Source organism: Ylistrum balloti, unplaced genomic scaffold (genome assembly GCF_031769215.1).
Source record: "Ylistrum balloti isolate Yb309-2 unplaced genomic scaffold, AGI_CSIRO_Ybal_v1 Utg370058, whole genome shotgun sequence".
Taxonomy (NCBI): Eukaryota; Metazoa; Mollusca; class Bivalvia; order Pectinida; family Pectinidae; genus Ylistrum; species Ylistrum balloti.
In genome coordinates this window covers 452,063-468,727 of record NW_026782107.1, presented here as the reverse complement: position 1 = coordinate 468,727, position 16,665 = coordinate 452,063, and the positions used below count along the sequence as shown (strand labels likewise).

Sequence of the window (16,665 nt, the reverse complement as noted above, 5' to 3'; positions counted from 1 at the left end):
AGTTGTATGCAGGAACAAATCAGATTTAGGTTATTTTTACGGCTCTTTTGTACAGGTCATCTTGGATCCGTTTTTGCCATCCTGCTGACATTTGCAGTTCTGGAAAACGGCCTTCTTGTTGCCTTTCTTGACAATACCTTCGAACGTGCCTGAGTTCCAGTCCTTGCACGCTCCTTGCTTGTCTTTGCAAACTGAAATCAGGTCATTCTCATATTGACAACATCACATGTATATTTTAACTTGAAAATAACTGTTTTGATAGACAAAGATATGATTTACGTCAGACGTTAACGACTTTCGAAAGCCTTACTTTCAAGTGTCTTTGTTGAAATATTTCCTTCTCTCGTGTTTCATTATTATCCACTTCGTCAAAAGCACCAAGAAAGTACCAGCTTATCAACACAACTTATCATACGGCGAAACAAGTGCAATTTATGAAGAAATGAATGATTTACAAGGAAACCACAGAGAAAATGTATTTTTAATGTATAGATTTAAAAATAATTGCTGTATCCCTAGTAATCTCTGTCTGGAGGGAAAGTCTTGTAAAAGGCTGCGGTAATCTTCTATCAGCTTGTGAAATATTCGTGGCCGGTGGAAGTTTCCAACTAAACGGCTAGATTACAAGACAGACGGAACTCCCGCATAACATTCACTTGATGATCACTCTGTTCAGTATGATTCTCATGTCTTTTCATACTTCCTCTCTAAACTCATTTTCACATACATTTTATGATATTGCTGATAAATATCTCCTCTCTTTTAAGCGTAATACATGATGAGTGACAATTAAGTATTTACAAAAAAAAATAAATAAATAAATAAATAAAATGGAAAAACCATGTAAATGCGTACCGGTTTTGACGACTTCATCATATGCAGCACCAGACTTGAGACTGCACTTGTGCAGTGAACAGTTACTATCCATCCAAGTACTTTTAAAGCCCCGACAGAGTTTTCCGTCTTTACAACCTAGAGAAAACGAAATTCATTTAGTCAAGAACACAACTAATAAATTATTGTTAGCTTTAAAACTGAGGACTTGTGTGTAACACTTTTCAACACAGACTGAGGATATAAAAGAAATATGTCAACTGTTCTCGGGTACTAGAACGAAAAGCAAGCTAGAAAATGAAAATCCATCTTTGATTATGTTTTCCGTATTTTATAACAAGGTTTATTAGGTTTTTAAAACATTAATATATTCACAAAAGAAGAGAGCTGAACAAAAAGAAATCTTGTAACAGACACGAAAAATATATTTATAACAGAAATATTTGGTTTAACAGACCTACATTGAGCATTTTATATTTTCCATATATACATACCATACGGTCTGTCCTGTATGGACAGTTTCTGCTTTCCATTGTCGATGGTACTAAGGCACTTTTTCTCGAGACAGGACTCTTCTTCTTTCCATGTAGACTGACTATCCATACAGTTTCCCTTATAATTACAGTCTTAGAGGAAAACAAATAAAAAATGTAACTATTATCCAGATAAAATAGTTGAACACCACATATTTGTCACTGACATATCTACTGCAATATCGTACTAATTAAACGGATGTTTCCGTAATAAGACTAGAATCCAAATCTATTTTCATCTTATCTTTAAAAAATTGCGTTTAACATCTTATGTTTCTATTTGATATCTAGATACTGACCAGCGGAGATAAGTGACCACCCGACTTCCTGGTCAGTTTGTTTACACAGGTACTTGTAACAGCCGTATTTGTTCTTGTACGATCTGTACACCCCGGTCTTGTAACACTTCCTCTTGTGGGTACAACCTTAGAGACAAGGAAACGTTTATATTAGTCGTAGATGTTTGAACCACAGGGACTTGGCGTGAATTCCCAAACTAGTGACTGTGATATAGATATATAGACCTCTGGTTGGAAACTTGTGTCCGGCCCCTGTGGTTTGCACTTGCAGGCCACAATTGTTTGTTAAGGTACAAACGGTTAAAAACTATCATGAAGTGTTTCAGATTTCCAAAGTAAATATCACTGTAATGGTTTATTTATAGAAGTGGTGTGAACAGGTTATAGATACTGCGTTACTGTGAGAGATACGGGATATCAATAACCTTCCGTTATAACAGGTTATAGATACTGCGTTACTGTGATAGATACGGGATATCAATAACCTTCCGTTATAACAGGTTATAGATACTGCGTTACTGTGATAGATACGGGATATCAATAACCTTCCGTTATAACAGGTTATAGATACTGCGTTACTGTGATAGATACGGGATATCAATAACCTTCCGTTATAACAGGTTATAGATACTGCGTTACTGTGATAGATACGGGATATCAATAACCTTCCGTTATAACAGGTTATAGATACTGCGTTACTGTGATAGATACGGGATATCAATAACCTTCCGTTATAACAGGTTATAGATACTGCGTTACTGTGATAGATACGGGATATCAATAACCTTCCGTTATAACAGGTTATAGATACTGCGTTACTGTGATAGATACAGGATATAAATAACCTTCCGTTATAACAGGTGCATTTTCTGTATGGTGTTTCCCCATGGAACACATAATTTCCGGTATAGGAGGAGGACAGATATTAATATCAGAACTAGCTGAGAACAAATTTCAATGTACCTGGAACGCCGACAGCCTTGGCGTAGAGTGACGTCACTTTACACGTGTACCAGACACATTTTTTAAACCATTGATCCCCATTGTAGTAGCACCTCCTCCCAGCTCTACAGCCTAATGGAAAAAAACGACAGTATGGATCAGACGAATATAGTCTGAAAATAAAGCAACGAAATCCGGAAAAACTCGTGTATGGCTATAAACAACACGGAGTTAAAACAACCAGCAACAAACGATTTAGAAAATACCCCAATGGTAAACTTCCGCTAATGGTATGACATCAACGTCGACGAGTTATCAGTGATCATTTTTAGTTGGTAACTTGGCAAAAACAAGAAGCTAGTAATAAATTCGGATGCGTAGAGATCATTACTGGACTCGAAACTATTTAGCAAATATGCATTTACTAAAATATCAAACAAAACACGTGCCATTTAATTGCCATAAGCAGGAGTGTAAATTATAATTGTGCATTTGACACGATAACACCCCAATATTCTAACTGTTGTGCGACTTTTTTCGTCAACATTTTAGACAAATGAATGTTCACGGTCGTTATCAGAAACCCATATGTCATAAATAATGACAAGTTATCAATGTACACATAACACCAAGCACAACTTCCCCTGATATTTTGGAAGACAAAATCACACGACACCTAAAGTATCTTATGTCATTAATATGCAATATTAAGATATATAAATGATGATAAAATAGGGAGAAGTTGTAATGGCATGAAATTTGCGGTCGGAAATTGATAAAAGACAATATTACAATAAATCTTGCCTTGTTTAACATTGACCACTTGAGCTGAGTACTGAGTATTGCCAGTATTGTAACCTTGACTGGAAGTAACATCACAGCGCTTATAATTGCATCCATCCTTCCATTCTGCTCCGTTTGACTTGCATTTCTTCTTTTGATCTCTCCCCTCTACTGTGCACTCTGTAATAGTTAGCAGATAAATATAAGCCATATCTTTTATTAAAGGACTACGATGGTGTCGTCGATGAAGGTGTGACACTTACACTAGATATACATGGTGGGTATGGGTGATGAAGGTGTGACACTTACACTAGATATACATGGTGGGTATGGTTGATGAAGGTGTGACACTTACACTAGATATACATGGTGGATATGGTTGATGAAGGTGTGACACTTACACTAGATATACATGGTGGGTATGGTTGATGAAGGTGTGACACTTACACTAGATATACATGGTGGATATGGTTGATGAAGGTGTGACACTTACACTAGATATACATGGTGGATATGGTTGATGAAGGTGTGACACTTACACTAGATATACATGGTGGATATGGTTGATGAAGGTGTGACACTTACACTAGATATACATGGTGGGTATGGTTGATGAAGGTGTGACACTTACACTAGATATACATGGTGGGTATGGTTGATGAAGGAGTGACACACTAGATATACATGGTGGGTATGGTTGATGAAGGTGTGACACTTACACTAGATATACATGGTGGGTATGGTTGATGAAGGAGTGACACTTACACTAGATATACATGGTGTGTATGGTTGATGAAGGAGTGACACTTACACTAGATATACATGGTGTGTATGGTTGATGAAGGAAACATGCTAACCCTTTCTGTTGCTTTAATACAGAAATAGCACATCACCATGTCATTCATTTTCTCTCACACTTGCCATGAATGACGGAGTGATAATAACTCCAAATGTCAAAAATGGCAAATGGACCCATTTAAATTTATATTTACTGAATATAAACAAATAAACTCACGCATGTCGAGTTTAGTTTCGAAGTAGGTCATAGCTCCTGTTTTGTAGGAAACACACTGAAATTTGCTGCAGTCCTTTTCCCACTTCTGGTCAACATCATAACACTTCCCGTCTTTGACACAGCCTAAACAACGTCCATGTTATTAGCTACATAAAATTATGTGTGTTGAAAGTTTGTAACTACCCGACAAGTAGCATATTAATGATAAAGAATCATTACATTGTTATTATGAGGAACCTGATCTGTTTCGTAAGAAACAGCGATAAAGTTTCTGAACATCTTATTTAGGATGTTCTAGAGACATACAGTCTCCAACATCATAAAGGTATACATATTTTGTGGGTAATTTGTTACGCTTTTTATGCCCTTCCACCCCAAGGAAAAGACAATGTAATAGTTCTTTATTTAATCTTATCAAATGTATTTCGCTAAGTTCTTGGCATGTTAAAGAACATTTCAATGCTTTCACTTGAATTACAGTCGACATACTAATGTAGCAAAATTAAAATGTATTTAATCAGTTTCCAACACGCCAGACTCGTTATGGTTTCATCTGTTTGTCGACTACATCTTAAAGCTTCAGTTGAATACATTTTGTTTGAACTTCTTTGCCTGTGAAGATGTACGTCCTGTCTGTGTTTGGCGAGAAAGGTGACTAAGGTAATACAGGGTACTTGCAGTGTGACACCACTTACGCACTACTGTACGTTTACCCACCGGACATTTACAAGAATTAGCTGTGATATGTTTTTTCCTGTTGTCCACATTGAACGTTATCCAAACATTGTACCAGTGTATGTGGTCTGGGATTCGTGACGCTATCGTATTTGTTCTTGGACTCTTGGACGGAGCCTTCACCGTGCTGGTAAACCCATGCCTCAAAATCACCATATTTGTCACGTGCTCTGCAATGCTGGATTTGATAAGCGGTTTCCTGGCATTACATATCAAGCTCTGGAAAATCTGCCGAAGCACAACCACTGATCTTGCCCTTTGACTAAGATCAGATTCATTGAAAACTCCATCTGCCAAAGAATGTTCCGGTGAGAGCCTTAATGACAGTCTGTTTGCTAGTTGGCGACCTTTTTGCTTCACGGGCTACGAATAGATTATATACGGGGCCATGGGTAACATTCAGGAAAGCAGTAGTTATTCGAAAGGGCTTTTCGATTATTTCTGTAAAATAAATGGAGGTAACTGTTCTTTAAAAAATATTTATAATGTTCGAATCGTCCGTGGTAACTTTTTGTGCATGGTCTGTCTTTGTTTGTCGAGTCAAGCTATAACTTAACTAATTTCAAGTACGGAGGCGAATGTGATGACTTTTTGAGGTCAAGAACATCCCCGAACTCCATGTCAACTATAATGTAATCGGTAACATTTAGTCATAATTTCAGGTTTTCCACAAAACCTGTTTCTTTCATTAACCTTGTCATCGGTTTATGTTGCCATCAAATTGTGATTAACATACCCACCCGGGAGACTGAAACTCTAAACTTTAGATAAATCTCCTTTTGTTTTGATCTGCCATCCAAGATAAACGAAATTTTATTTCCATAAAAGAACTTTGTGGAAGTGGTGTTGTAATAAAACGGCGTTCTATCTGTCCTGAGTTTCCATATCACGGTATGTGAATTTAATAGTCTTATTCAACACTGAAGTCACCATATGGAAACGGCAATGATACGAATGCCATACATTGTACCTAGCTGTGACCATAATTTTGCGCTAGAGATGTTGCCGAGACACACAGCTCATAATCTTATTTACGTCGTCAACTGACCAACTTGTCCATGCCTGACTTGATTTTGTTCTTTCCGAAGATAAATATTGAAACCTCCAGCAATTCGTTAATGATAGCGTCTGTTTTGTCCGATTGGTGTTCCTTTAATAGAGTACAAATGTTCATGCTAACTTGTAAATCTTGATGTACATGTAAATCACTGCCAATGAAATGATTTGAGGATACACAGGAGGTAGGAGACCATAGTTTTAATTTCACAAAGAGCGTCAGACGTGCAGATCGAGGAAGATGCTATAAACAGGACACATACTGCAAACAAATTATGTGGCTTTTGTTGGAGCATGCACCATTCAATATTCGGACAAGTTTGAACCTCTCTAACACCAACTGGTATTGGCTCCCACTCATAGTGGTTAAAACATTTGTAACAAAGGACTGCGTCATTGATTGGTTGATACCTTCTTCTGAAAGAAGTACACAAAGCCACTCATGGTTAAAACCTTTTGGGAGATCTCTTCTGGTTTAGGAGCATCCCTTACATGAAATGTGCACCAAGACAAGTTTCAGCCATGAAATGCATTAATGATATATACACGGGCTAATTCTGCCTTTGCCAATGTTATATAAGTTATATAATATTTCAATATTCAAGTGTTCAATAACTTATCATACAAATCATCAAATATAAAGTGAAGACATTGGCAAGGAGACCCTTTTTGCCCGTATTCATTTGAAAAATACATGTGCAGGCACACATACTTTCAAAATTGTGTAGAAAGTGATACACAAACGTTCTATTGACATATGGTCAGTTCACTCCTTGGTCTTTCTTATCTAAAAGATGAAATTTCAAATGTATGTTTTTACATGTCATTATCAGTAATACAAACATACAAACAGCGTTCAATGTGTGTTTGGTATTAATATGTAACATTAACTGGAACCATACCTTTAGAAGAACATACGGTGTAGAGTTATACTGATATGAATCAAAGCGTCGAGCAACTAAGGATAGTCTAAATTAGTCGCGAAACAAGAAGTGAATGCCAACAGAACCATGACCCAAACTCACATTCAATGTAACTAGGGCAAAATATGAACAACAGAAAGAGTTAACGGAGACTTCTGAAAACGTACAAGGATAATTAGACCGGTTGCTCCGAAAGATGAAGCATTTTCTGCTTCATCGACAAAAACCGCAATCTAAGTCTTGGTCAATCCAATCCAGTAATGTAACTTTCTCAGTATACATAAAATATGTCCAGCTTTAGATGGCGTAAAGAAACGGAATATTTCTCAATGAGATCACTGGTTTTCATTAGCCAGCATTTTAAAAACTTGTGTTATGAGTAAGTCTGTCAGTTAACACCATCTTGTACAATAGTCGTGATATCGGGAACACGCCTTGGCATATTGAATCAACTGCGAACATGTAAAAACCATGTGGGATGCAGGGTTGTTGCTATCCAGAAATGATAAATTAAAATCACCATGCTTATCATACAACTTGGCTTAAAGTCATCCATGTTGGATCGAGGCAAACGCTGATGTAGAAGAGTTTGTCGTGTCCTTGATTTTCAAACCAGGGGGTAGGCCTATATACGATGGACATAGTTCATATATCTCTTGCTATCTAAAGACGTCATCAATATGTCTGAAAGTGAAATTGAAGGACTTTGTAAGGTCAATGTGACCTGTTTTGATAAGTTCCTCGGTATATTCAACTTCGCAATCCAGTCACAGAGGAACATATTTAGTTCCTTTTTGTAGGTATATGTCAATAGTTTGTTAGAAGATCTTATCACAAAACTCGACGATTGTGTTGTTAACGTGGAGCTCGATTACTTTATGATTTCGTCCTCTATATATTTCTATATAGAGTTGGAGGAATTTCAGTACATAGGTTTCAATATAGTTCACAACCATATATATTTGTACCACTCTTCATCTTTTGGGAAAAAACTCCCATAACAAGAGAACGATGGCGACCTTTCACTTCAGAACGGGATAAGGTGAAATGTTAAAAAAAAATTTAAAAAAATGAGATGGGAAGGTCCCGTATCACCATATCTTAATAAATTTCACTCTTGTCGATATACAGTAAGAGGATTATAACTGATATATATATATATATTATAAAGGTTATTACTGATATATACGTGTCTACGATTAAAACCGAATTTTATGTAAATATACAGATGTACGTCATCACAAGGACTAAAGATATGGATTTCAAATTAAACTGAAATAGAGGTAGAATAAACTTACCCTTAAATTTGAGAAGTTAAACGCATGAAATATTAAAAAAATGCATTAATATTCCTGGCCTCGTTTTTCACAATCTAAAACGAGGGAGTAAGGAATCGTAAAAAAACCCAAAAAACAAAAACAAAAAACGATAGCAAGGGAGCGAATACGCGGTGGCAAGTGAGCGACACCGGTATGTCGCCATCGATTTTTTGCAACCTTGCTCGTTCGCGTGGCGAGAGAGAAAGAGGTGGGAAAAGTGTTTCAAACAGTCTCAATCATAGGAATAGGATTTTTAAAGTTTAGAACTCTTAATAGCTTTGTACTGAACTCCTACACCTGTGAATCAGACAGGTGAAACAGCCACCGATCTTTGGGGATTATAGGGGGCCATACCTACGCCTCTTCAGAGTCTGTTACACTCACCTGTATATTTAGGGTAGATAGTACCATCTCTACATCTGTAGCTCAGACAGGTGAGGGTGTCATTGGTCCAGTTATCGCCATGCTTGTGATTTCCACAGTTGGCTAAAAAGATAAATGAAGTTACATACGTGAAAACATCCTGCATACATTGAAAAAAGGTATATGGTAAATAATTGACAAAACTGAAACATATAACTGTTTCGTTCTTCCATTATCATTGTTATTTTTTTTTTTTTTGGGGGGGGGGGGGGAACAGGAATATTATGAAGCTTTAAATACTTGAGTAAATATATATCAAGATAAACTCATTGAATAGGTTAATCTAGATTTTTTTTATCTGATAGATAATTTAAAGGATTTTAACCAACATTACGAACCTAACAAGTTAATCATGTTTATGTTATATAACGATAAAACATCGAGGACTTATTTACACTTCTGATACACCTGCTAGTAGCACAAATATATGGTATATCAATATGCAAAATGATAAAATATATTTGATTCACGGAGTTTTCCTATTCCTTATGAACCTTTTTGCCGATGCTAGGGAACAAGAACATTTAGAAATAACAACAGAATGTACGCACACACGCGTTGATTGAATAGGTTTAATTTTAGGTACGGAACAACTTCATTTTTGTCTGCGGAAGTACTTCATAAACGATACTTAATGCAAAGTTTTAGAGAGAAACAGTAAAATACAATTAATGGTTTCGTATTGTTTTATTATTCACAAAGTATTTAATGGACTCTTACCTTTTACATATGCTGCTGTGACGTAATTGATCACGTGAACAAGAATGTACGACAGAAGCAAGTTCCTGATCATGATGGAAACTCCCTGTAAATAATTAACCATCGAAATAACGGAGAAATTAATTATCATTGAATTCGTCTTCGTTAAACTGTGACATTGAAACAACGTCTTCAGTTGATTTTATTCTCCTTGTTATGCACATTTGTGTGATTAATCAATGTGAAGATTACATTTTCAAAGCATGTTAATAGATAAGTACTAATATTTTAAACTTGATATAATTTAACTCTAAATTAGAAATAGAAATAAAGAAACGACATGTAGTTAGGGCGAAACTGTATCCGTGATCATAACAATAGTGACAACATAACTTACACATGCTATCTAACTACAGAGTTAACAATATACTGAAGCACTTTGTGTAAGTTAGCACAAAGTTGGCTAGAGGAAGGCATAAAAAATGAGAACTTAAATTTTAACCATGACCAAAGCATGTCTCCCTTTTATGACATATTACAACGTTATTGAATGCATGTTTGACAATGCCGAAATATGGACGTTTCTTCATTGGTTATCCAGTCTTGTTTCCGAATACTAGATAGACAATTTTTTTTAGATTAAGGCGAAAACTTATGTTTTGAATAATGATACAGATGGTTGTAAGATGTGAATAAGTAATATATATCTCACCTAACTGACTAGTTCCTTTGTCTTCAAACGTCGGCGAAGAAGTGCCTGCAGCGACAGCTAACGGCTGATGAAATAGCGAAAGTCGCGCCACACTCGGCACTAAAGACACCGAGGATTAATATTTTAGTACTACTGGGAGTTATTTTTATGAGGCAAAGCTCAAAAAACTTGGAAATGACAGCTTTTCCTTTTATATGCTAGAAATGCCACCCAATAAAGACTCGGTATTACTGTCGAAAGTGACACTTTTATGGTGCAGAGAGAGCTAACAGCTGACATGGTGTAAATACTATGTGGACAGCACAAGAAATGGACAGTATTTATAGGTATATTATTTGTATGCAACCCAAAATTACTAGCAGACGAGTTGCGTATGAATAAAGTAATTTAAGAGTTAGATATGTATTATACAATTACTGTGGAAATGTGTAAATATATCAGTTATATTGGATTAAATTAACTCTAATATACCAAAATTTTGTGATGTCAACATTTTTCGGTGACTATTTCATAAATTTTGTCAAAAAATATTTTCACTACCACAATGAACATAATACTTCAAAATCGTACAATATAAAGAACTGCCACGTGGAAAAATAGTGTAAGTGTCATTTCACTTCCCCTTAAGGGTTGAAAAAGAGCCTACACGCCTCAAGTGTAAAACTTACTTGACGTAACATGGACCAAAGCCTGTTGAGTCTGTTTTGTTTTCTTGTTGTTGTTTGTTTGTTTCTTTGCTTGTTAGTTAGTTTGTTTACCCTTTTCTATATGTGTTATTTTATAATACCACAGGTGTAAATAAAATCTGATCGCTTTTGGTAGCGTTGATTACTAGTTGGCCGTTTTTGGTGCAGTGGGAGAATACATCACAACAGACGATCGTAGTTAGATCTCTCTACGTCAGCAACTGAAACTAGACACCATCGACATAATAACATAACAGTACATCAACATCAGAATCAATGGGGAGAAGGACAAGGTATGGTATGAATAAATGCAAGGTTCTCGCTGACAACTGACAAAGACAACCTTGTGTTCCGGAAGAGTAAGCGTCTTCTGCTTCTTCGATGGCAACCTCCAAATCAATATTTCTACCAAATCAATGTCACGTTCTAAAATTGATATTAGGATCAATAACAACGGAACAAGACATACCAGCGAGTATAAAACATATCCTTTGTTACCGTAAGGATACAGAATGTTTAAAAGTTCTCATTGCATTTTTTTCACAGTCAACATCTTCCAGGATGATCGGCATATTCGAACAAAGCCTTTATATAAAATTAAATTTCGGCACTTACACAGAGGAACGTGATGGAGTATAAATATTGAAAACTTTACGCTCCTCATACTATTTATAGTACGTTTTGGGTAAACAGCTGATAAAGGAGTCATGTTATTGATATAGATGAAATCTAAACTTGATTTTTTTTGTTTATTGTCTCAAAAAGCCCTTTCATAATTCCGGCCTCAAATGATGAAGATAAGCTTGTCGAATAGCTGGTAATATATAAACTATATCCCATCTTTAAACAATACAACCCGATACAGCCTAAAAATCTTGGAATGATGGACACTATGGACTGTTTTTATCGGCAGATTAAATCGATCTCTTAACTTAACCTTGTTACACATGGAGATATGTGATGCTCTCAACCTAGTGTACATATTCCAATTTGTAAGTGGTAGCTTACTGATTCCTCAAAGTGTTATATTCAAGACCATCGGGGTTTTCTCTTAATATCATGGCTTCAATGATAGATGTCAACATACTGACAACATACAACACAGTATTTCAGGTGATGGGAGATGATGGGAGATAATGAAGACTGCGGGGAAACTTTTACGGCTCTGATTTTAAGAACATGATAATATCCGAAAACTTTACTTTTGTGAAAGTGTTATAGGACTGGTACCTTCTGAATTTGACCTTATCGTCCTTGTTCTTTGATCTGTTTGTAGAGTTTACACTCATTCTGGAGACTTTGAATTAGAATTAGGAGTTTGTTAACAAGTTGGTATTCATTTGTTATGTTCGCCTATCAAAAGTTTCGATTAAAAGGAGGTGCTCACGTTTTCGAATAATAATATTCAGATCTTTAAAATCCACACTCCATTGATCACATTTTCAGATATCACATCCGGAATGTACAGCCATAATGATAGAACCCTCTCCTTTAATCTTACTTCGAATTAAGATTCTTTAACTTTTCATTCAACAAAACTGACAATAAAAGAACCATTTATAATTATTCTCTGGAATCCAATACAAACAAAAGAGGTCCGTTATCTACATTTTAAATTTCTGCTGTTAACAAGTTGCCCTTGTTCTTTTTTAGAGTACTTCATATAAAATAGACAAAGATGATGGTTACTGGATGTGTTATCTGGTGTAACACAACCTCAGTACCCTTTGTTAGTTTGGAAATTCAAACAAGCACATTAGTTCTATATTAACTATTGATGTCGTTTTTCAGTCTCTTGAAATTGACATTATTATAAACAGTATTTTTGCTGTAACGAGACTTTAAAAGGTAGTAGAATCCTTGATGAAAGAGTGCACTAATATTGCTTTATGAATACACAAATATAAAAACGGTCGGTTACTGTAAGCGGACATACAAAACAAGAGAATGATGAAAAACATATAATCATAATACAGCTAACATATATTTCAAACCTGATACGTATATTGTACATTTGGTATTCCGAGCCTGAATACAGTTTGTATTTATGTGAACACCATTTTGATATCATATTTTTTTCTTTTTTGCATGCGTCTATTTTCACTATAAGTTTTCATGACAAATATAGATCCTGCATACTTTAATCAAGAAAGAGATATGTTATTATTCGTCAACAAAGTGGCGGGGATATTCAAATAGGTTTCGTCTGTCCTTCCGTCCGGCCGAATGCTGCTTTCCGCATATATTTTGAAAGACTTGTAGGATTTTGAGTAAATCTGGTTGGTACACTTGTTACCTTAATCCCTTACCCAAGTTTGATTATCGGCAAATTCTGCGCATATTTAATGAGGCTGCTGTGACCTAATTGGCTGATATCTTTCGGCATTCTAACTGAATACTTTTCGTACGTTATCGTTTGAAGGAACAAATGAATTATAAGGAGACTTACTTGGTAGACTTGTTACCTTAACAACTTGTTCAAGTTTGATTATAGACAAATTCTATGCATATTTAATGAGACTGCTGTGACCTGATTGGCTGATACCTTTTCCAGTTTTCCATGTTGCTCACTTTAAATGTAGATATTTTACAATGAACATGGGCGGGGGACCTCGATGACCATGTCCTTGTATATTCTTAGTTCCTGCTCTTCAATGGCAAAAATATGGTATGATTAAAATAGAACAATCCTCTGTTAAGATAGAGTGGTAAAATAACATTATTGTTATATATGTGTATATGGCCAAGCAATAGGATCAAAGCCATCTGAAATGTTTTCTTCATTTTAACTTCCAGAGAACAATTACACATTCATCATCAGAACTAACACTAAACTATTGATTTTTTAATTGGCATGCAAAATCTCATCCTCACCATGATGTACAATAAATCTTCCCATTGTGCCCTAAATTCTGTTTTCTGGTTTTGAGGCTAAGAAACAAGAACAAACAAGAGGCTGAATTGTTCATCTGTTCTTCAGCTTCCACTAAAGATTTTGTTGATTTCTGTAAACCTTATAGTCTATTACTCCAGTAAACTACTACACAAATACCATGGCTTAAGACATAATGCTTGTTGAAAAAAAAGAAATTTCGAAGCTGTTAACATGTATGACTCCTGTGACTTCAAAAGTGGGTCAACGAATTTGATAGCCCTTCATCCCATCATGCTACAGAAACTACCAACATCCTGGGACTTTTGCTTATTCAAATGAAGTTGTTCAAAGATATACCACATTTGAAACACGTGACCTTAAAAATGGGACAAGGTAAATTATTTAAACAAATTCCTACTAGTTATCCAAGCATACTCCAGGCCCAATATCATACCCTTGGCCTTTCATGTGAAGATTTTGATATATTTGACCCCTATGACTTTTGAAAGTGAGTCAAGGTCAATCAATTGAACAAATTTGGAAGCCCTTTATCCTAGCATGATACAAACCCAATATATGCACACTGGACCTTTCTCATATTGAGAAGAAATTGGTTAAAGGTTTTAATGTGACCCATGTGTACTTAAGGTATTTAAAAAGTGGGTCAAGATCAATCAATTGAACAAACTTGGTCGCTGACAAATGCTGTACCACGACATAAGCTCACTTTTCCTGGGCAAGAGAGTTTAAACGTCTACATAACAAAGAATGTATAAGTGTTTAGTATTTATATATTTATTATATACAATTTCCACTTCATACATTGTATTTATAATACACTGTAAACAGAAAAAATCATTTCTTCATACACAGATAACCTTCTTGGAGGTCAAACAAACTTCATCACTTTCTTGATCTTTCATATTCCAAGTACTCAACATCAATTTTGTTCACATTATTCTGATGAATTTATTTCTTAACCAATTTAAATCCTTAATCATTTGACTTCACACACAAATATGTCTTTGTTACAAGATTTCTCAGTTGAATCAGGAACTGGGACGGTGGTAGGTACATAGTTAAATACAGTGTTATCAAGTTGTACATGTTTAAGTTCACATTTTGTGATTCTTGCATTTAGGGAAATATTTGAAAAATATTTAGTGCAAATAAAAAAATTGACAACTTTCAATCATATGATTCAAAACTATGAACCATGGGGGCCTACAAATGACATCAAAGAAATAAAGACAAGAATTTATGAATTCATCCAAGATGTCTGAAAAAACACTGGTGTTTATCCGATATTAATAACGTATATAACATATAAATATACATATTTTGGTGCAATCATATTTTAGCACAATGTCAATACTGAACAATTAAGCACAATTATGATTTCACACATTAACATCTAGAAAACTGCTATTAGCACAATCATCTTCAAGCACAATATCGCCAGAAGGAAAAGTGCTAAAATAAGATCACAGCTAAAATATGTAAATTTACAGCATTTTAAAAGTAAAATTTTGTTATAAATCGCAGATAAATTTCTGTTCAATTTTTCTGTACAATTACTGTACTTTAACAAAGAATCAAATTCAAAAGGATTTTCCTGCCTTAATTATCCATAAAAGCAGGAAATATGAATATGATTTGGTTATCTGGTAAAATAAAACCTTATATACAAATCCAACGGCAGAAATACATGATTTGTACATCACTGGTAATATCAATTGTATCATGATTGCTCATCAAGGACGTTACTTAAAAACTAGTATTAGTATTAAGAAGAAATGTGGGATGCGATTTGGGAACCAAAACACAGAATGTTTCCTAAAACTTCTCTAAAGTTAATCACTAAATCACATGGAAGATTGTACCAACATGAAAGACATTTATCATAATCAACACAGAAATCTTGCTCCTTTACAAAACACTGGATCAAAGTTCAACATACAGGTGAACATTAGAATAAGCCGACTCAAAGGAAACACAATGAACACATTCGACATGGAGGGATTTATAGTACAGTGAATGCCACCTTCAATATCATGTAATACAAAGTTTATTTATGGGAGAATTTATTTTATTATATTTATTTATTTTTATCCGTTTCATCACTCCTGTACATATACATCCCTTTTACTTGGAACTTTAATAAAAGAAGAAGTTCAACCACTCAAAAATTTATCATTAACAGCAGTAAATTTACAGGATTTTCAAATAATGTTTTTTTCTCAGTGGCTATATTAATCATGTTATACATGGAGAGGGTCATTTTTCAATTAACTTTTTAATGGCGATACAATCACTATGGGGGTTAGAGGCACAACGTCCCTCAGAGAAAATTTCCGTGGAAATACCGACGAACTAGCTGTGGATCCAACAGAATACATGAGGTCTCACTGAATATCCAGGTAATGAGTAAAAAGGAGTGAGCCCAACACGACAGCGAGAAATATTTTGCGAAACTTTCCTCATATTAAAGACACGTGGTGCTCGTTGTCAAGTAATGCATATGTATTTACAGGTAAACACATTTTTTAAAACAATATATTCCAGTCATTGAAATCATATCGATAAAGCCTCCTCCAGGATTGTCTATGAATACACATGGAATTTGAAATATGACACTATTAAGTAATATTTTGATTTATTTTACAACCAAAGTGAGGTTAGAAATATTAACTTATATTTATATGAAATCTAACTTATCATTAGCAGGATAAACAACAGTAGAACAATCTTGTATAAACTTACATCCAAACATGAATAATGTTCATTAACAAATGTTTTTATTTATAAATATTGGTCTACTGCATAAAATT

General features: G+C 35.0%; 1 pseudogene; it reads right to left on the bottom strand.

The window, feature by feature from the left end:
- Positions 1-36: 36 nt before the first annotated feature.
- On the bottom strand, positions 37-9,685 carry LOC132549460 (uncharacterized; annotated as a pseudogene).
- Positions 9,686-16,665: the final 6,980 nt, after the last annotated feature.